Here is a 23,988-nt window from a genome sequence, read left to right on the forward strand (position 1 = left end):
CCCTTGGATTAAGCCTGGAACCTGGTGCAGACTGGCTATGTTTAAGTGTATTTACCATTTATACCAATAGCATTCTGCTTATGCCCTTCAAATCAACCAGTGAATGCACATGTGCGACATTCTCAGGCTTGTCCACAAAATATCCTTCGCATCTGCATCTTTTCAACCGCACTAATCCTCAGATGCATTGCATCCGGTTGCTAAAAAGCAAGCAGAAACAATCGAAAGTCAATGCTAGTGAATTAAACTCAGGCTGGTCAAAGCCACTCGTTAAGAATATGAAACTCAGTCACGGCAGGTAAGTGGTTTTATGGGTTGTGGTGGAGCGACGGGCTGCTCAAAATAGGAGGTTTGTAAGAATGCTGTGAGAACACTGACTTGCAGCGAGTGGTGAACTGAATTGGTTTTTATTAGCATGCTTACAGCATTTGGCAATTGTTTCCAGAGTGGTAATTAGCTCATTGTTTGCACTTTAGTGCCAAATGTATACATCTTTAATGAGGAACAAAGATGTGTACTTTCTTCACTTTCAATTCATACTACATAGATAACGAAAAAAGCTTTCTTTAAACGGAGTCATTTTCATGTTAGTGAAATCCATAAGCTGCTTGGTGCAATTGATTCTTCTATAAAAGACGCACTAACCAAAAACTACTTTTTATCAAACAACCCCTCGTTTCTGTTTGAAGTTGTGAAAATCAGCATCACATGCTGGGTTGTAATGATTTAAGCCTTTTTTCCTCTGTTCTTATAAACAAGAGTTGGCAGAACATGGAAATAGTGGCAAGAATTATGAAACAAGGAAGTGTGGTTTAACCTCAGCGAGAGACCGAAAAAGAAAAAAGAAAAGAAAAAAGAAAACACCAATGGAAAACCATTTGGGGGTTGAGAATTGCAAAGGAGAGACTCCAGAAAATAAACAAAAAAAAAGGGGGGGGGGGGGGGGGGCTTGCAATGCATCCAAAAACCTGATGGCTGTCTTCTAGATGGGGATTGTGGAGACCCAACAAACAAAGAGAAGAATGAAGCAGCAAAGCCCTTTGGCGAGCTGCAAGTAATTAAAAAGGCCTGTAAACGCCTTCCAGAATAAAGGGCACTTCAAAAGATGGCCGGGCAAATGAGAGTGCAAGGGGAGCTGGGAAAAGCCAGGGGTCACTACACCTTTGGGATCTGGGCTAAGGCGGCACAGTACAGAGATACTGTAGGGGGAACACTCAAAGGCCTTTCTATCTATCCATTGTCCCTCTCCTGAGGTCTGAGGAGAACATGCTTCCTCTGATTAGAGACTGACAGAGAGCACATACTGTCAGAGTGACCCTTTGAGCCCTGAGGGGACATTTGAGAGCTGATAGAAGGCAGACTGGCTAGATGTTGCTGGGCACATAATTTGTGCTGCTGAGACCTGCAAGTGACCCCTTTAAATTATTTCTGGGTTACAGTATTGTATGAATATTGTCCCACTGATAAATACAGTGCAAATAGTTCTGTGTGCCCAGCAACGTCTGATTAAAAAATTATGTTAATTAACAACGAGTGGTGGTTTCAGACATCACAGTGATGCACTCGTTTCGCACTGACTCTTATCTGCCTGAAAGAATGAAAGAGCCGTGCTTAAGGTGGAGCGATTCGACCAATCAGATGAAAGGAGTGTTTCAGCGCCACCCACAAGTGCGAATGAAATATTGAAGCCATAAACCGATTTGTAACGTACACGTTTTTATAATCAAAACGTACACGGACCAACTGTCTCTTGACCTTCTGCAAGCCCCGCCTTGTTCACACAGTGATTGATATGGCAGGAGGGGGCGGACACGTTATCGGCTCGGAATGCATTTTCAATGTGCACTACATTTTGCTACATTCATTCCGGGACATTGAATGAAAATGCAATCGTAAGTGTCTTGACTGTGAGTGTAAATGCAATTAAGAAAAATTATTTTGCCACAGTTTTTGCTTGAACATGTTACACATCTAATCATTTCTGTAATACATTTTCATTTTGCAACTTATAAAGCGTTAAAATTAGTATTCATTTTACATATTAAAACTAGAGCCCACCGATATATCGGCCGGCCGATATTATCGGCTGATATAAGCTAATTGCATTTAAATCGGCATCGGCATTTATAACGGCCGATGAAACATGAGAAACAGAGTCTCATGCTTCACTCATGTTATGAGTGTTGCATAGTGCGCCCACCAGAGGGAGCTCTGCAGCTCCAGAGTTAACAACAGCGCCAGAAGTCCACTACAGAAGAAAGCGATTAGCCAAGCCACGGAGATGTAACTTACTGTTTTGACGGTGAGTCTGTCGTTCGTCATGTGAAATGATTGTAGATTTAGTTCATACCCTGTATATAAAAACTGTGTGGTAGTTCTAGCTAACGGTCCTATCATTATCACTTCTAAATATTCTGTAACATCACTTACAGCCGCTAATGCATTGCTATATTAGATTAGCCACAAAGCTAATACCTTGTTTATCAGTGGAAGAGCGCGAACGTTAATAGGAGGTCAAACTATAACGTTAGCGTTTAACTTATTCTTATTCTATTGCGGTGTGTTTCCCACATAATGACCGCGTAATTGGGCCTTTCACACAGGACGCGGTATGCATGGCGCTTGCCGCTGGGTTCAGCGTTGCCCTTCAGATACAACGCGATTTGCGCTGCGCTATGGCGTAGGCGGGTTTTAAAAACGTTTAGTGGGAGCTCTTTCATAGTCTGTTCCCCCTCCTTTCGGTCAGAAGCAAACATGTATCTGTCCCGTTGTAAGAAGCGAGCGATAGCGCTAGTCCTGCTGATGAGAATTAAGAGAGAAGCAAGGAAGAAGAATGTTTTTTGATCATTAAAAAATATATACTTTTGATGTGCAATTGTTTAGTCATTGAGACTGTAATCTAAGGCTTTTTTTTTTTTTTTAACATAGTCCATTCTGGAAAATGGTTTATACAGCCCACATACATAGAACAGGCAGATATTTTGCTATTGAATGTTGTGTAAGTGCAGTTTATAGGAAATGGGTCTAATATCCAGATTATTTTTAAAATCAAAATATCGGCTTATAAATCGGCTCTTTTCGAGTTAATATCGGCATCGGCCCCCAAAAATCCATATCGGTCGGGCTCTAATTAAAACTAGTGTATGAAATGGAAAATGAAAAAAAGTGTAATTTAATTTTGCACCGAACTTTGCACAAATGTATTGGAAAATGTAAATGTAAATAAAGAAATGCATTGCCATTTTACATATTGCATTGTCATTTTGCAGATTACATTCCAAATTGAATATTATTACCCATATGCTTCCATATACCCTCCTTGTGAAGGCTGTAAATGATTGTCTTCTGGACAACTGTCAGATCAGCAGTCTTCCCCATGATTGTGTAGCCTAGTGTACCAAACTGAGAGACCATTTTGAAGGCTCAGGAAACCCTTGCAGGCGTTTTGGGTTGATTAGCTGATTGGCATGTAACCATATTCTAATTTGTTGAGATTGTGAATTGGTGGGTTTTTGTCAAATGTGAGCCAAAATCATCACAATTAAAAGAACCAAAGACTTAAACTACTTCAGTCTGTGTGCACTGAATTTATTTAATACATGAGTTTCACAATTGGAGTTGAATTACTGAAATAAATGAACTTTTCCACAACATTCTAATTTATTGATGTGCACCTGTACTGGTCATATATTGGTAGTCAATAGTATTGGTCATATATCTGTTGTTAGCTATAACATGAAAATAAATATCAGCATATCAGTATCTATTGTACCATTGTGCATCCCTAGTTCCAATCCTACTGAAGAGTAGTTTAGCATTTTATTTTACCTCGATTAAAACGGTCAGACATTTACATGCAATACCACGGTTTGCTTAAAATCAGAGGGACCCTGAATATGACATGCTCAAACCTGCTTCCAGGGTGGATTTTCTGGACAACCAGAAGTAAACCCTCAGTAGATTTTATGGGACATAACCTCTTCAAGACACAAACACCTCGTATGTGTGAACTATGGCAGTTCCTTTCCCCCCCAGACCTTTCCAACCAGCTGTGCTCTGGGTTTGCCACAGAAACTGTAGATTGTGTGTGTGTGTGTGTGTGAGAGAAAGAAGAAAAAGGGGAGGGGTGGCACTCTGTGAGCCTGAAACAGACTGACTGTAGTCATTAAGGAAGCAGGCATAAAACTCTCAAGCCATTTACTCAGTTAATAAGCGACTTTGTCTAACAGTCAGTTTTGACAACAGCAATAAATTTTACATTTATGTCAACAAAACATATGCTGAACACCTCATTTCAATCCCGGAGTGGCATGCTGGCTCGTAAATCAGCCCTGTGTTTGAAACCCGAGTAGATTACAGGCCTGTGTTATTGAGCTGTTAGAGCCTGGCCCATATAAACCTGAACTTTCTCACTCCTGAGTGGATCTCAGGCAGTACATCATAGCAAGGAGTTCCCCTGTCAGTGTGGCCCGCTTGCTGCCCACCATCAGGCCTGAAACCCCAAAAATACTAGGTATAAAAGGCATGCGTGTAGGTACATTTACAGATTTTCAGCAATGACTTTTTGGATGCCTGAAATGACTACTTGTCTGATCAAAATCTAAATTTTGTCATCATTTTCTCTCCCCTCATGACGTTCCAAACCTGTATGACACAAAATAAGATATTTTGAAGAATGCTGTTAACTGAACAGCTTTGGTGACCACTGACACCCATTTTATTTCTCCCATTTACCCATTTACATTTCTCAAACATTTGTGTTCCAGAGAAGAAAGAAAGTTAAACAGGTTTGGAATGATACAAGGGTGAGTAAACGATGACAGTTTTAAGTTCTTTAGGTGAACTATGTATTTTAAGGAAACCCTGACCTTGTTTTCATAAGAGATGTCTTTGCATGTAAAAAAAAAAACAGCATAAACAGAGAGCATTCAAAATCAGCATGAAACGCACAACAACTTTGCAAAACAAGATGTCCATCTGAATGTCTTTGGCTTTTCAGAGGGTTTGACCATCTGAAAACCTAAAGCGCATCACTTTGTCAGCAGACTTAGGTAGCAATATTGTACTTTAATGCTTAATCCACCAGTCAAAATATTAGAAAAAAAAGATGACAAACACAGTGTAAATAAACTATGCTCTACTGTCTGCCGTCTACTGTCCTCCACCTTGTTCTTTTCATCCTAGAGTCTTTCATCTGTCTGGCCCTGCCCCAATGAAACAGGTTGCAGTACTGTTAGGCTTAAGAGCAGCATGCTTAACAGCTGTGGTGGAGAGGCATGTGACACTAGCAATGGGAGAGGCTACGTATGCTAGGCCAAAGAAATGATAATGCTAAGAAAACCATGGGAGAGTGCAAGGCTGTTCCTGTGAACAGAAAAGCTGGCCCGTACAGCCAACCATGCACCTCATTCATCTGCTTTTAAAAGGTCCCACTCGATCCCTAAAAGGCATGCCGGCCCATGCGCACACTCAGATTAAGGCATTTGACAACAGGGGCCAACAGTGCACAAGAGAGGGAAAGAGAAAGTGGGGTGGGGGGGCCAATCTGTCAATACACTGCTGCACTTGAGTTTAATAGAGATTTCGGGTGTTGACACCACGCTGCCACAAAAAAAGGTCATTTAAGCAACATATTAAATATACACCATATACCAGTGGTTCAACCCCCGGCCCGTCACAAATTTAAATGTGGCTCACCATGCTAAACAGAATAAAAAAAAAAATAACTTTCAGTTTTACAATTCATTTTAGTTTTACATTAATTTAAAAATGTACTAAAGAAATATAAGCTAAAGACTAATGTTTTTATGTGAACATTATTTTGTTTTATTTTCGTGAGCAGAACTACTCGCATAACGTTACACATTTTACAAACATATACAAGTGCGCACTTTAACAGAATTCAATTCAAATAGTCATCAACAGCCATTAGTTTGTGTAAAATGGAGCATCAGAATGGACAAATTTGTTTTTAAGGGAGAAAAAAGAAATGTTGAAAATGCCAGCGAATGAACATATATAATAGTTGCAGTATCAGTAGTGAAGGAGAAGTGCTGGATTTTCGATTTGGCCGGCAACTCACTTTCAGTTCAGGCAAATGGAAACACCCATACTACGCAGAAATCATCCTTAATTGAAGAAATGTGGCAAAACATCTCTGGAGAGAACCACATATTAAATTCCAAAGTGCTTTCCATATTTGGATCAACATATGCTACAGTTGTGAACGCACATTTTCTGCAATGTCGCGCGTCAAGTCGTGCGCATCTTACAATCGCAACTTCATTGTGCTGTTACTGCTTTCAAACCGAATTTCACAAAATTGGTCAGCTCCCGACAGCATCAGGTGTTTTATTTATGGGGAGGAGAATAATTTATTTCAATGAATGTAATTGATTAGATATAATATTTAGGCTATAATAATATAAATCAGATTGGATTGTATTAGTGGCGTAATATGTAAATGATATGCGTGTGGCCCGCGAGACTTGCACATGGACCAGAGTGTGGCCCGGTGGAAAAAAAGGTTGAGAACCACTGCCATATACCATTCAAATGTTTGGGGTGTATACAATTTATATATATATATATATAAGTTGAATTAAATTGATGAAGAGACAGTAAAGACATTTACAGTGTTACAAAAAAATTTTTATTCCACTGTTCTTTTGAAATTTTTATTCAAAGAATCCTATTAAAAGTGACAACTGTTTTTAACATTGATGATAATATGAAATGTTTCTTGAACACCAAATCAGCATATTAGAACGATTTATGATTTGATACTGAAGGCTAGAGTAATGGCTGCTGATAAATTCAGCTTTGCCATCACAGGAAATAAATTACATTTTAAATTATATTAAAAAAGAAAACAGTTTAAATTGTAATTAAATTGATTTGTAATTATACTGTAATAATTGTTCACACATATTATAAATAAGTGGAGCCTTGGTGAGCGTAGGAGTCATTAAAGTTAACGTTCAAATTGCAGTGTATATATTAAAAATATAATAAAATTTAATTTTTAATATTGATTTTAATTCCAACTTTCACAAACTTTTTCTGCCATGTTATGATTAAAATGAGAAAAAAAGTGATAAAAGTGGCCTTTGACTTCAATCTCCAATGGATATGAAATAAAAAAAATTTAGTACTAAGTAAGATTGAACACTTGAACACAAACATAAAAAAAGACACAAAATTGGTTTTGTCTCGCTTCTGAGAGATGAGACATCCCTAAACTACTGTTTGCGGTATATCTGCTTTATTTTAGCTATCTTCGGTGAGACTACCAGCATGTCTTTTCCCCAGTCTTTTCCAGTCCATTAAGAATGAATGAGGCAGACAATGGCGAATCAGACGGCGAAAAAACAAAAAAACAGAAGGACAGCATCAACAACAAAAACCAACCAAATTTCAGCTGTTCGAGATAAGCCCACCCTTAACCCCTGCAACTGCATCCATGAAAAGCCATTACTGCGTTTATGAGCCGTGTGCCACTTCTCCCTCGCTCTCTTTATCTCTTTCTCTCACACATAATGTGGTTACGCTCTATAAGATACAATTGTGCTTGAATATATTATTTTGACAGACAGAAAATTACATAGTACTGCCAGTCTCTCTCACCGTTTACCAACCCTGTCTTTATGTCTATCCTTTGTTTCAGGATCTTTTTTCTCAGCATTTTTTTTTCGTGATCAGAATGTATCAAATGGCTGGGTAATTCTCAGTGGCGCGGGCTGTTTATCAGAAGTCCTCCTGTACATATCAATGACTCGGCCCTCTCTCCCTGCGGCGAGACATTCATATGAATTCCAGCCACACTCACACATACTGCAAACTCGTGCTAAGCATAGATGAGTAGCGGTTGAGGAGAGACACAGACAGAAAGCGAGACAGTATGAGAGCTGAGGGTGGCTGCCTCTATTATGATCCAGAAAGGGCTTTACTTCCCACTATTCACACACCAAAACACACTGATTTCACCTACAGCTTGACAGATAAGGATAGACAGCATTTACAACATATAGTGAGGATAGGACGAAAATGGCAAGCAATCAAACCTTTGACGGGCCATTTTGCAAACCGCAGCCAAGAATTTGCTCTGTTTTAAAACCCAGCAAGCTGCCTACACAGGCGTTACGAGTACACTCCCTAAAACATAGGCTGTTAGTAAAGGTAGTTAGCATGATTACCCTGCCTAAAGATATGGTCAATTTTGCAAGCAAAAAAAGCGTGCATTGTAGCCACATGCATGCACCAGCACGCAAAATCCCAGATTGCATGGTTTCCAACTGAATTCAAAAGATGTTGCCCTTTGAAGAGTTACAGGACAAATATAAATGTGATCACACCTTAAAACACTTGATTCTGGCCATATTCTGTGGTAGCATGAAAACAGAAAATGACAATCACATAATCCTCTATGATTGTACAAGAAAAAAAAAGATCTGAAGTGGCAAAGCAAAATAAATGATTCTAAATATTTTTAACTCATTCAATACCAAAAAAACAACAAACCCTACATGCACTGGGCAATCCTACATGGCAAATCAAATAAATTATTCAAAATGTTTAATTATTGAATGTACTTAACATTTATTAACCAATTAATAAGGCTGGTCCGAATACAATTTGAGCTTCGAAGCTTCGGTACTAATCGGCACCGAACATTCAAAGCTTCGGAGGAAGGGGGCTGAACATATTTTTCTCTCTAATAATGGCAGGAATCTCTGCATGTGTGTGTCTGTTAACATTTTTATTATGTCGTGAACCGTTCATCCAATCGTCTTCACATGTGTGTTGCTGCAGACCCAAGGGAGTGCAGTGTCACATTTTGGTGCAATATGGACACACGACACCATCAGAACGAATAAACTTAAGAAACTACAGAACAGCGCGAGCCAGAATCGGCGCGCCTCACGCAAACAGGGCTTTTATGCTCGGAGAACGGACACTGCACTGCTGATACAAAACACAGGTCTATTAAGAGCAATACTTTTAATATAGACAAATTATTATTAGGCTGGGCTACTGTACTTTTTTTAAATTATGGCTGCCGTTTTTGCAAGTATTTTCCTAGCAAATTAAGTGCACGTTTTTATCATATGTAAATTTACTGATTAACATGGCAGATAAAAGCAGCTCGTATTTTTACACCAACAATATACTATAGGCGTGCTACTTACAAAACTCCCACACAGCAGAGGTCTTCCTCATTTTTGTCTTCTCTTCCAGAGGAACTGAATCAGGACGTTCACTCATGGGCAATTCATAAGCCACTTTTCCACTATCGGGCCGAACAGTTCTCTTTGCTTAACCATTCATTCCATGCTGGTCCGGGCCAGTCAGCACAGATACGGTTTAATTTTCCACTGTGGTGCTTATAACGGAGCTCTTTGAAATGCACTCCAAATGCGTCCGTCGTTGCCTTGGTAATTCAGGTGTAATATAAACAGCGATATCGACGATGATCAGATATTTCTGTTTTTGGGACACCTGGTTTTTTTTTTTATCTTATAGACCATTTACTTCATTCAATAACAACAACAAAAAACTCTTGACGTGAAAAATAAAAAAAGTAAACGACGATGGGTATAATATCAAAATGCGCAAATGTTTCCTCCACAGACCAAACGGTCTCAGACATTTTTTTCTTTTGTATATTGAAAATAGCGTAGCTGTTGACTTGGCTGTTTGATTAAATAGCGCGCTTCTGCTTAGCCAGCTATGGTATTGTATACAACTGTAACTGTACCTGACAGTCCTTGGAACCGATTGGTCAGATAGTAAAAAAACATCTATATTCAAGCGCGAATGAATACCATTTTGCGGTCTAATGTCAACCCACCGAACGAATATCCAAATATTCTAATCCAGCCCTACCAATAAAAAAAAAACACTAATAATAAACATTATAAATAAATAAAATAAGCAAAATACACTGTTCTAAATATAAAAAAAGTAAAAATAATAATAATACAATTCTTAAAAAAAATACCTACAAATATTCAGGACAGTTCGATCAATCAATGGAATATGGACTATTTTTCACAATACTTTATGTATGCTGTCTTTTTATGCTCGTTAAATAATCATTAGCTTAGTGTTAAAAAAATAACATTCTTTTTTTCATGTGTGACGGTTCAATGAGTCTTGTGCAGTGAGTGCTTGTGTGTTTGTCCCGAGATACAGGCTGATTGCTGGTGGACGTGGCTTTACACCTGAACCAGATCAGGCTACTTTAAAAGACACACTGTCAAACAGAGAGAGGGAGACGATGGCTCGCTGGTGTTGCGGTTCTGGAGGCTTCTGGAGAGCTGACGGGATGTGTGGGCTATGGGAGATCACAGCCGTTTCGGAGATCTGATGTCAATATGTTGATTCGAACTTCTCTTTATGTTTGGTTGGACTGATATCACTTGAGCTGGTTTACTTACAATTACATGCTGACACGCTGACTAACATTTATACTGATCTCTTGACACTTCATGTTTATTACTTTATTTAAATAAATCTTATTGTTTACGCAGCGGTTGTGTGGCGTCTCCCTTACTTTGTTGCGATCTTTGAGAAGAATCGTAACACATGGCAGAGGTCATCAATAAATCCCTGCCTTGTTTTGTGGATCAATCTTGTTTTTCGGCGAATATCCCACGCTGGGTGGCTGAACTACACCGTGGAGGCTAGGTTAAATAAGCAGCATGTAGTCCAGGCTCTTCTATGAGAAGGGAGGGGGGTCTCTTCAAAAACAAGACAGTGAAGGTGTATTGGGAGACTGGGGTGTTGGACAAAGCTCAATTATGTTGTCCGGGGGAACGACACAGCACTCCTTTCATTATCCTTTCGAAGCCTCTTTTCTGTGGAGTCAACAGGCAGAACTGTGGCACATTAGCCGTACACAAGAGCTCTGTCAGGAAGCGGGCTTAAGCCAACGCTCCTAATTGCGCTACCTGGGAAAAAGAGACCCCCACCCCCCCTTCTAATCCACAATTTATACCTACACCCTCAACTGCAGCTCAGGGCAAAGGATTCACACCTAATGCTTCATTCAGCAGCAGCCATTACGAGACAGCCTCTGTCATTAACCTAATGACACAAACTAGAGCGCTATGACCGGCGAATTTGCCAATAAAAGGGATACCGTGAGGTTTAAGGTTATTGATGGTGACAGAAGGAGGGGTCTCTTTTTTTTTTGAGGACACTCATGTTTGCAAATATATCAGGTCTGTGTTCAGTGATTAGCTCTGTGATTTGAAAGCCTGTGACACTTACAATAATAGCGGAGGCGGCTAATCAAGGGTTTGCGCTTCTTGGTAAAAATAAGACCGAGAATGGAGAAAAGGAGAGAGAGAGCGTGAGTGAGTGCGGAAAGGAGAAAACAAGAAAAGCGCTGGTTTAACTGACATCTTTAAGCCTGGCAGAGTGTGGGGTTAAATGGCACGCATGCTCCCAAATCCTCTTTTTCTTCTCCTTTTATCACGACGCCAGCCTCTTTCTATCTCTGAATATAGCAATTCTTTCATTTCTCAACATTCCTTAGCAGTTTGTTATGTTCTTGTTTTCCTCCGTTGCCATTTGTTGATCTTCAGATCTGTGAGGCTAGCACACACAGGCGCATCGTGGCTCTATAAAAAGCCCCAGACGAGAGTTCCCTCCGCCATGCATTATTCATGGGCATCACCTTCAATCAAGTGGCAGAAACCTCAAGGATGTCTAACTTTAGGTCTTCTCTTTTTGAAAAAGACGATAGAAGCAGGCAAGAAACATTCCAGTGTGTCTGGTATAATTTATTCCCTGTTCAGATGACATCAAATACTTGTACCCTCTTGTGTGTTCCAGTTTATATCTGCCATGCTCCGGGAGAAATACATTTCTTCCTGTTCTAACAAGCTGGCACCTGTTACATTAATAAAGATGAAACTAAATAACAACTTGTACAAGGTGGAATGTGCAAAAACAAGATGCTAAAATTTAAGAGGAACAGCCTGTCAAGCGGAGCACAGATGTATTATCATTAGCATAAAAAGCCTTAACCTCAACTCATATCATCATTATCAGCACCTGCTATGACACTCTTTGTAAACAGACATGACTGGTTGTCTGGGCACAGGCACAAAAAGGACATTAAAGGCTTGTGCAGGCCAGTCGATGAGATTATTTGAGTTCTAGCTGTTGCTTTCAGAGTGTTACACAACTACTTGTGGAGGAATACGATCTGCAGACAGTGACAGGTGGGGGCTCGCTGGTGGTCCACGGATTTATAGATTTTGTTTTGGTTTGATTTATGCTTTTATTTTAGTCGGTCGTTTGGTCCAGACGTGACGCTTCGACTGAACTTGACCTCAGAAACACGAGACTGCGTAAACACCTCCACCCTGCGCTGTCGTGATACTGCCCCGTGGCTCGTCCGGGGCCGCGGTGGGGGTTTCAGGTGTTCTTGGAGCCCACACGCGCACGTACCCTGCCAAAGATGTGGTATCTGCACAGTCATGCCCCCTCGAGAACAGCAGTGGTCTGAAATAGCCAGGCTGTAGCATCCCTCCGCCTGCGGTAAACAAGCCTGCCGTCTGGCACGGCTGAGCGGCATCCGAGCCCAGCTACGTGCAGAGTCACTGTCCCTGTTACTCACCCACAAACCAGCCTCTCACTGAGAAAGTGCCATCAACAGCTAGCATGCAGAGGAAGACAGAAGAAGAAGAGGAGGGGAGGAAATAAAGGCGTGAAGACACACTGAGATATTGAAAGAGAGATGCTGAGAAGGGGTCAGACAGAATAGAATGGAAGCACACAAAACACGGCAATGTCAAGAATGTGTGCCGTATTAGATTTATGCTGTATGCGGGACATTGATAATGGCTCTCAGAGATTTCGTGTCACTGCGTCTGGTGATTTGTGTCGCCTCTGCGCTATTTTATTTTTTTTCTACAGAATAGGCCAGTGTGTGAAGCTCAGCTGAGTGCAGTTATGAAGCGCATGGTTCTCTGCAAACCGCATTAGAGTAATGTGAGGCAAATTTTGGCCACATAGTAAGAACCAATTCACTAACACTTGAAAAATCCTGACGGCTCTCTAGCTCAGATAATTAAATTATGGAATATCGGTCAATAACAGCAAGGTTGACAACAGCTTGAGGGAGGACTAAAATATTACACTAAAGCAAATCTGCAAATCCTAATGTTGTAAGTGAAAAACATCAAGTAGTCCAAATTAAATATAAATAAATAAATAAATATTATATATATATATAATATATATATATATAATATATATATATATATATATAATATATATATAATATGTATTATATATATATATATATATATATATATATATATATATATATATAATATGTATTATATATATATATATATATATATATATATATATATATATATATATATATATATATATATATATATATATATATATATATATATAAATAGGAGTCCTCTATAAAGTCTATTCAAGCTATATATATTTCGCTGAACTCAGAACATTTTCCATCCTGACTGTAATGTAAACCTTAACCACTGCTAGATAAGCTATCAGATGGGTCTCAGATCAGTGCCAAGGGGCAAACACCTCAACTGATGTTTATTTACAGTGCTGGGAGCAGAAGGCATAGATTGGGACTGAAGGGGATGGAGGAAGCAATGGCTGTATGATTCAGGTCCAACCCAGGCCTCATTACTGACCGCCTGCTGTCTGAGGAGGAGAAAGCAGGGTGAAGGAGCCTTAGCTCTGGAATGAGAGCATAAGGAGAAATCAATACAGCTCCCATGACCCAGTCACGCGCTGCCTCTCATTGTGAGGGGAAATCAAAACAGACTTCTGTAAAAAAAAAAAACTAATAACTATCAGCAGCATGAATGCCTGGGAGGACTTGTCACTCCTGAGCTGGGTGCTTGGTGAGAGAGAAAGAGGGAGCGAGAAAGATAGAAAGAGAGAGAGTGGTCCAGTCAGACACATCAGTCTGTCTTTCTTTCTCTCTCTTTCATCCTTCACATCTCAGCAGGGGCGCAATAACAGCACTCTCTGAGTGGCTGGATGCAGGTACACAGAAAACACAATCCTTTCTAAGGTTTTTTAACGTTCAGCTCCACCTGCCATGTTACATCATTTCTTAAATGCTCCGGGCAATCCATAATCATTGTGAATATTTTCTTAATCAGTATGTCTTGTTTCCAGTAGACTTACCTGAACATCCTTTAAAATAAATATATATATTTCCTTGATAAGCAAAATCAAGTCTTAACCATTTTTTATACTGTATATCCTGTTTCACCCAGAAATACATCTGATTACAAAAAGATTTATACAATTAAGTTTATTTTTCTTATCTTTTGGCAAATAGTTGCCGTGAACTACTCAAACTTAATAATGTTTAAACTTAAAACAAGAAAAAAAACAATAAGCAAATACATGATAAATATAAAATGAATAAAAAGGATACATTTTATATTTACTTTTTTTTTAATCTTACATTATATTGTTCCAAATAAATTTCTTGTTTTCAAAAGAAAATCTCTGCTCTGCCATGTGCAATAAACTCATTCACGTGATCTAGCTCTACAATTCTTGAAATGGGCAGCGTCATCTGTTCCATGCATTCGGAAGATCATGAATAATGCATTGAGGAGTGGTGAGCGCTGTAGTGGCTGCTTGGCTTCATCAAACACTCCGTCCTCAGTAAGGTGTCATGTCTTTCAACAGATGCATGCAACAAAAGAGTAATTAATAGCCCAGCGGCAAGTGTTAGAATCCCCCATGCCTCAATATGTCTTCATTTGCCATCCAGCATGCAGCAGGATGGAGCTTTCTGCGGGCCATGTTTCTTCTCATTATGCCCATCAACAGCAGCCAGTCTCTGCGGGAGTACTCATGAGCTCATTCTGATTCACGCCCCACTAACACACTCCATTGCCATAATGTATAGAATAAACAAGTCATGCTGTCTGCGTATAAAAGGTCCTCAGAAGGGAGAAGAACCTCCTCTTGTAGACAAAGTGTAGATCAGCAGACACATGTCTTGATAGAACAACTGCAGGGTGCAACGTTAAAAAAAAAAAAAAAAAAAAGAGAGATGTGTAATAATTGGATATTAAATGGGTCTGAAATGAAAGTAGGACTGGGGATAGCTGGGGCACTTAAAAATTATGTTTCTGAAACTTTTTGTGTTACAAAAGAACTGAAGACCCATTACTCTAAACCAGGGTGTATCATCTGAAATTTTCAATTGATACCCAGAGGCGAAATGAGCAGTTCCCCTGGATATGTATGCCTTGATGTATCTCAAACATGACAGACAAAATGAGATTTTGGAGGGATCTTGTAAGCTTTCCTAAATATATTGCTGCATCTATCATCTCATCAACTGTACGACACCACATATGGATTATTGTCTGGCTTTAAAATGTATGCCTTGAGCTAAAAATATCAATTTCTGAAAATCATGGCATAAAATTCCAATTCCCAAAACTATGCATTTAGAAGTTAGTCTATTGTCATCTGTACATAGTGCAATATGGAACTATATGGAGAAGGTGCATTTACACAGATTCTGAATTTATACAGAAATTATAAAAGCAGAATACTATGAAATTAATTTTAGAATATACGAAATTGATTAATTATAAAATATAAACTGTCATGAAAGCAATACATAAGGCAGAAATTTTTCACTAAGCAATGACCCTAAAATATCCCTAAACACTGCAAAAATCTGTTACTTTTTTAGTCGTCCAGTAAAAATGTCTACACATTTTTAAGACTCAAAGCATAAGTGTAAGAAAATCTTTTTTGGAGAATTACTTAGAGAATGCACTTGATTAGTGCTGTATTCTCTATTGAGATGCTCAACAGGTTAGTACTGCTATTATCAATACACTCTCGAAGGGCTTGTGGGTCAAATGGCGCTTTTCACGAAAGTGAAGTTGTTTTAAAGTCCACTGACTGACGCATTTAAATCAGCATTTTAACAAACGTCTCCACCATCCCTCACCAAAAGAAATCCCCCTTATGTTACTCGAGACAAGCAATTTGCCTTTTTTGTTGTTTGCTTGACCTAAAGAAAACAATTTCAAAGGGTCTTCCTGTGGGTTTAACAGCTCAGTTGAACAGGTAGGCACTAGGCGCCTATTTTCCCCAAGAAGATGAATTGGTGAGCTGTCGGTTCCAGACAGGGCGAGTAGTTGTGTTTCTGTAATAGGACACTGGAAGTGTCTTTGATTAATGAAAGTGTGATACTGAGCTGTTAGAGAGCCTTCCTACTGAAAGAGCGATTGAAGCGGGGATACGTGGCGACAGATGCAGGAACATGGCTGGACCTGGAGGAGAGGATGGGTTTGGACATACTCCCTCATAAAGCACAGGAGGGGGTTCAATGGTTTGAGATGGGAGAGCGACTACGGGGCGCAGAAACGTCCCGTGGACAGAAGGGGAGCCATTAGCGAAATGTTCTTTGTGATGAGAAATGGCACACATTAACTGGCGGAGAAGTCACGGGGAACGATTATTTTAAGCGTCTTAAGTATGATCATTTTAAACTTAAAATGTACAATAAAACAAATTTATTCCATTACATTAGATAGGAGACAAATGCGGAATTGAGTTGAATCATAATTATGATCCAGACTTTACAGGATTAGATTTGTCTGCCTTTTAAGCTTTCATCAACAACTCCTTTTCCTGTAAATCAAGTCATTTCATTCTTGTTTTGTCCAAATACATTTTTTCTGTCTTTTATTTAGAACTTCTTTCCCCTGGTTTCAATCTTAAAACCTCAAAAAAAATAATAAAAAAAACAACAACAACACAGTGCTCAAGCCAACACGTCCTCTTCAAAGCATGCTGGAAAAGTTTTTGTTTACCCGGTTTTAAAAATGCACAACAATGCAAAGTTTGCGAAGCAAGAACACTCTGTCGAACTGCTGACAGGCCAAACTCTGTTCCAACGCCTGGGGAGAACTTTAAATAAAACAATTGTCTTCATACAAAATGTCTGACGATCTAGTCACGAACGTCCTTCCATTCCCAAACATGCTCTTGCATTCGATAATAGTTTGAATTAAACATCTTTTTTATTTGAAAATAAACCAAAACGAAGGAATCCGATCACCGCGGGTTCATTTATTGAGCAATTGCATTATTACATTTCAAGGCAGAACATGTTTTAATGAGCTGATTAGTATCCTGAGATGACTGCATCGCGATCAAGGGCTTTCCCTCCGAGCGCTTACTTTATAAGCCTTTTTATAACACGTCACCCAAAATGGTTCAAGATGTGCAGAGCAAGGGAGATTAAAAAAAAAAGACCTTCAAAACAAGCACAACAAACATCTTCCCCACCAAAAAAAACTTTCCTCAGTTCCCAACCCCCCTTGTGCCGAAGACAGGATTATTTTGGGGGGGTTTTGTGGAGGGTACGGAAAAAAAGATGTTTATGCTCGCCTCGTTTCTAGGCTGTGAGCTCTCCCAAGGGAGTGCATTCCTCACCCAAAGCATGACTAAAGGTATGTGAACCATCTGGACAAAGCCACTGGCCACAATGGCCCTACACACCCAACCCAAAGAAGCCTTTCATTCACTGGCCAGGACCTTCAGCAGGGTCAACCATCATTTCAACTATCATCAATTGTGATTGGCGGCATTCATAAGAAGCAGGTACACTTTAAAAATGATTTTTTAAGTTAAAACTAATTATTAGAGTACAACTTTTAGAAGAAATTCTACTTTTCTTTCTACTTTCAAACTAAATGTGTTACTTGCCATTTCTTTGCATTGATTGTGAAATTTAAAGCAATTTCTGAATTAAAATAATTTCTACACCAATTTTTCTTCAGTGTATAAAGGGTTACTTAATAATTCAGTGTATGAGTGGCACACAAGCAGGCATAACTGAATGTGAACTGAAGTTTAAATGTCACATTACAGCTCAGTCTGATTCATTATCAATAACGTGATCATTAGGAAAATGCCATGTGAATGGAAACGCACTGGCCGATGTTTACTCCATCTCATAATGTGAGCTGAATTTAAAGCGGTGAATCTCTGCCCCCTCCGAGCTCCTCAAATATCAGTATGCACCAGAAATCTCATCGCAAAGTTTATCGTATTCCTTTCCTCCCGTTGCCGGGCAGCTGCTACAGAGCACTGTGAAGATGCTGGAGGGGGCGGCGCTCTGATTAAGGTAGACTGGAGAGGGCTACCGGAGCCTTTCCTCCACCTGGAGCCCCTTCGGCCCTCTAGAGACCGCTCTCCAGTTAAAGCATCAATGCACACACACGCTCAGAACCTCACGTGCTCTCGCAGGGGAATCGTGTCGCCGCTAATAAAGAAGCAGGATTTGATAATCAGCTCAGACAGTCAATTTGCAAATAACAGATTCTAATTAGTTAATCAATGTGCATTTTAACGACAGCATTGTCAAGAGCATTCAAGTGCAGTTTCCTAGCACTTGGGCTTTTGCTCTATTTAAAACACAGGCATAATCATTTAGCTTTCCTTAGGCAACCTAAAAAGAAATTACTCTTCTAGTGCAAGAAAGAAATAAACAAACCTTAAGCTGCTTAAATTGTCTTGTAAAAAAGTGTCGTGCTTAACCAATCTGACATATTTTACTAAATAAACCTGCTATATATATATATATATATATTATATATATATAAAACGGATAACTTCAAGAAATACAGTGGTGCCCCAACGAAAAAACCCACATCACTATGAATCCGCAGGGGAGCCGGGGTGTTTTCTTGTTAATTTGGGAGATTAAAGGTTAACCTCATTGCTGCTTAGTTTCAGCAGTTAAAAACCCCAAAAGAAGTGATAGCCTTGAGCTTTGTTTTTTTTTTATACACAAGCAAGACATCTCCTTTTCCTCTTGCAACTGTACAAATATTTATGGCAATGTGCATTATTTACAATGAGGTGATTAGAGTAGAAGAGAAAGGAAGAGAAAAAAATAAAACCCTACGCAAACAGAATGCATTCATGGGGTCCTGTTTCCCAGAGCGGTGGGAGACTGCAAATGATCCAAACAGAAACAACTGCGCTCCAGACACTCTTAATGCAACGGCGGATTGTGAAGAATGGTGGGGAATCTAATTTGGTTAGTCGCTCTATTCATAAAGTGTGATGAAAATCATCATCACATGCTGATCCCGACATAGTTTTGTGTAGTTTGGAAACAAGAACTTGAGCGTCTGCGGTCTGAGCCATGCATTACTGTATAAAGCAATCAGAGTTGGCGATGACAGTGAAAGCTACAGGGGAACTTTTTTCTTGGCAGGTTTTAAGGAAAGAAAAAGAAAAAAATCAAGGATGTGGGCCATGTTGAAGGCATTAGTGCCCTCTAGGCTGAAAATAAGCTGACCCCCCCAACCGCCCAACAGGAAGCCAATGTGTTAAAGAAAAAGAGAAGAAAGAGAGCTCACCTGCAGAGGGGGCTATCATCAGCACAGACAAATAAATCTTTCAAAATGAACATCTTGAAGTTAAATTTGCATTAAAAAGGCTTAAATAGATATTTGAAACATGCAGTTTGACAAAAGCATGCACACATGATGAAGCTGTTTCTATCACAAACAGACAGTCTTAAGAATGATGCATGATGTTTGTGCATACAGCCCATTGTTAAAACCACCCCTTTTCGCCAAGCCCTGAAAAAAACGTTCCACTGCTTTAGTTAAGGGGAAGGAATTTATGGAGGGGAAGGTTGGGGGTCAAAGGTCATCCATAGCACTCAACAGTCAGCCTAAAAGGCCAGATAAGGGCTTAAAGCATCCTGTGTGTGTCTGATACCAGCCTCTGGCCAAACAGATACTGTAAAGACTGACCGAACGGGATCCTGCCACCAGACGTGTAAAACCGGACTATGACAGTCATCCGCTCATTTATCAAGCTTAATGGCTGGAGGCTTTTTTATTGTCAGAATAAAATGACATTTGTCACTACACCACAACTGGGAAATGTGACCACCATGAATTGCAGAAATGTTGATTGGATCTCAATAAGAGGTCAGAGGGTCGTCCGGCCACTCGACGCCTCTATTTGTGTATCAACTTTGAGATTAACTCGCATGCAAGATGGCGAGGGTGAAGACTGCGGTTTTTCCAAGAGTCTGAGGTGCGGACAAGCCGACCCTCTGCAGTCTCCTATCTGATGTAATGCAAAAATACTGCCTCGTTTAATTAGGTGTTGCAGGCCTAAACACAAAATTACATCAAGTGGATAAAAGAAATTGGTATTCCGTAGAGTGAGCGTCTTGTTCTAATCTAGATCAGACGGAACAGTACGAGACGGAAAGAAGAACCTGACTGGAAGATCAAGCGACTAACGCAAGATCCCTCCGTCTGTGTATCATCTGTCCTTCTAGATAGTCCTTATCCCTTCAATTCAGGAAGAAACGACAAGCTGTTTCCTAAAACCCTCAGAATGTGTCGAAAGCTCATGTGAGCATGCAAACATTTGTGCCATGTCGCTCGGTTTGCTATTTTTAAGAATGCACGAGTGAATTAAAGAAAAAAAAATAGAGGTCTTCCTTTCTTTTGGTGGCCCTTCCTTTTTCTTGTTCTCATGACACAAGTCTGTCAGCAAACCCGGCGCTGCTGTACAAACAGAGGATGTGGTTGCGAACACCAACATATGTACACAAGATTCATGCATGCACATATGCAAACAGTAAAAAGGTGGTTATTTTTACAAGCCATCTTATGAAATATGTTGCAAGTAGCCAATGTAGGTGAGACAGAGAGCTATAAATAGCATTCATCTGTCCCGGCGTACTGGGAAATTGAGTATGCACATATTTCCAACTCATGAATTTCTCTAACAGCAGGAAAGAACTGTGGTCCAAAACACTCTGATTTGGCATCAATATCCTCTTGTTTTATTAACAAAGGTGGCATAATTATTCAGACATCTTTAGTGTTTGAAAATGGGATTCTTTCAAGACTGCTGGCTTGCGTCCTGTTGGCACCATGTCGAAACCAAACAAAGGCATCCACGGGCATAATGTGGCTGGTATTTCAGAATTAAGACAATGGCCATATTTAATAAGCCTCATTCAGAGAAAAGCCGGAAAAAGCAATATCCCAGTGCACAGCAAACTAAAGAAACCTGTCAAATTGATTAAATAATTGTGGCGTTTTTGTCTTCGGACACATACAAGGACATAATTTTATCCACACATAATCCTCCTGACCAAATCAGCAAGCTGTGCCTCATTCCAAACCATCTGTGGACAAAAAACAATAAGATTTCTTTATGAGCTAGCACTGTTAGAACTAAATGAAAGGCAGGGTCATTGCTCATTAGGAATGATCTGCCTGCATTGATCCCAGTAGCAGAGCAAAATGTCACCTTAATTAAAACGCGACGGTGCTCTGCGAGAATGTGTGCAGGAATCAGAGCTCACAGAGGTGCATGCTGGGGTTTACCTACACTGAAAAAAACGATTCGTTGTCTGAACAACCCTTACTTATAAAAGTTAATATATTAAACACAAAAAAACTAAGTATTTATAACTTTTCAATGTCTACTTACCATATATAGTTCATGTAACACAAAAATATAAGTTACAAAGTGAACTTAAGTGTATGCATAAATACAACGAAAGAAAATAAGTCATGAAAACTACTAGTACAATTATGTTAAAATTAAGTAAATATAGCATAAAATTTTAAGTATTTGACTGTGAGCCATGTGATATGCTGTTTCCTGCCAAGGAGCCATTTTGTGAAGCACATGTGAAGACGGTGTGAAGAGGTAAGCTAACTTTTTTTGAAAACTAAGTATGATATTAGATTTATCTCATTTATTGCGTTTGTGATCTAAAAAGGAACTTTTAAACTGAATTTCTGAATCGCTTAGAATAATGCCTCTGAAATTAGAAACGTGTTATGAATACTTATGAAAACAGAGTCTGTTCGTGTTAACCCATTCCAGAATAATAATAATAATTGTTCTCATGTTCTCTATAAGTGGCAGTCCAGGCCTGGGCACAGGTTAACTTTGAAGTTTGGTTTATATTACATTGTAAAATATATGCTACATGTCAAGATGTATGCATGATAATTAAATAATTGTGATCTCGATTCAGACACATGCAAACTTATTTCTAAATAACAACGATTCCTCTGTCTAGTAAACCTTCTAAATTATGATCACAACTGTAAATTTAAACCTGTGTTTCCTCTGCCGCTGATAAGGTAGATACAAAATGTGCAGAGCGGTGGCTCTTCAGGATCAGGATTGAAAATCTATTTCTGTTTATCTTAAGAAAGTCATTAATCAGGATCAGTGTGAGGATGAGTAAATAATGAAAACATTTTGTGTGAATCAACTGACTGACTTGGCCATTCTCCAATTAGCTTTAAAAAAAAATCTTCACTGTAGAAATTTCAGATCATTGTTGTGGTGTATAGATTTTTATTTTCTCTTTGAAAATTCATTTTCCTTTCAACTTCATTTCCATCAGCAGTTTCGCCATCATTAGAGTTGAGTTGGTCAAATAATGCCTTGATTCACAAACTCTATGGAGACACTGTATAGTTGTGATTGTGTGTGTATGCAGAATAACAAGCCGCGTTTTGTTTTACTTTTTAGACCAGCCCTGTGGAACAACGTAAAGAAGTTTTAATTCTATGCTTAACTGTCTGCCTCTCTGAGAATCTCATCAAGCACCATCAGGTGAGCATCTGAAATCGATCAAAAACCAAGTTACTCTCTAAAACTAAATAAACAACTTATATAAAGGCAGTTAATTAAATTCAACCAACATAGAAATAAAATGAATGGCTGTAAGTCACTTATTTAATTTTAAAATATAAATGTCTATTTCAAAATCTTTTTTTTGTGTTATTTCATTGGAATGTATTTTTTTGCACTGAGAAACAATCAGAAAAAATATCAAGTGGTGTTGTAAGTAAATACACATTTGCTTTGTTTTGTTTTTAAAGATACTCATGGGAATAAGGAAAAACTGGAACTGCTCGCACTTAAAATCATCATGAAAGGTGGCTCAACAGATGATCCATTACAGACTGGGATAGTGCTGGAAGGCATAGAGGTGATGATGGGATTGGCAGGTGTTGCAAAGGCTTGTGTTTTTCTGCTTGGCCTAATTTATGCAATTAATCTGAGTTACCCCAAAGAGCTCAATGTGCAATGTTTGTCTGCAACTGTTCGATTAAATTCTTGATTTATTCTTAGGATGTTTGTCGCGTGTTCCAAAAGTAAATGTTAGAAAAATTGTTGCAAAGGGTGAAAAAAAGTGATCTATTGTAAAGTTTGCAATCTCTATGTTACAAAAAAAACAAAAGAAAGAAAATGCTTTTTTTCTAGTTTTATTAGGAATTCTGTACAAAAGTAAATGTTTGAAAAATTTAAACCCATTAAGAAGTGTTGCAAAGGGTGAAAAATCAAGAAAATAACATGTTGGAAGTGAAGCTCCATTTGTATATTTGTCACATTTTGTTGTACATTCATGATGTGTGGTTTTAGGCTTCACCTTCACCGCAGCCTGTCAAAAAAATAAACTGAAATGCTTTATTTTGTGTAATTTTATTTAAGATGTTTAATTTATTTAAGATGCGATGACTAAGCAGACCAATAGCTGAAGATCTAAAATCAGTTTAAATGTTAAGTTGGTTCAACTAAATTTTTTAAATATAAATGAGTTTAAATGTTAACACAACTGGAAATTACTTGGTAGATTATATAATGTTGAATATTTTAAGTAAAGATCGTTGAGTCAACTAATATTTAAGTTAATTTAACAAAGATTATCTTGTTTATTTTAAGTAAAATTGTTCAAAGTTAGGTTTACTTAAAAAGTGTGTTGCAAAAATGGTGCATGTATATTTTAGGTAAATCCAACACATCATTTTTACCAGTGTAGTCTGAAAATACAAGGACTCTACTAAGTGTAAGGGAAATAGATCATTGTAATCTACATCGAAGATGTGATTTAGTACGGTGATTAACTAA

The 23,988-nt window shown here is 38.8% G+C and overlaps 1 protein-coding gene across 2 annotated transcripts in view; it reads right to left on the reverse strand.

Moving 5' to 3' along the window:
* Window positions 1-23,988, reverse strand: part of LOC132130852 (zinc finger and BTB domain-containing protein 16-A-like) — a 112,565-nt gene that overhangs the window by 61,092 nt on the left and 27,485 nt on the right. The window lies entirely within an intron of this gene.

The sequence above is a fragment of the Carassius carassius genome, chromosome 47 (assembly GCF_963082965.1).
Source record: "Carassius carassius chromosome 47, fCarCar2.1, whole genome shotgun sequence".
In the NCBI taxonomy this organism is placed as follows: Eukaryota; Metazoa; Chordata; class Actinopteri; order Cypriniformes; family Cyprinidae; genus Carassius; species Carassius carassius.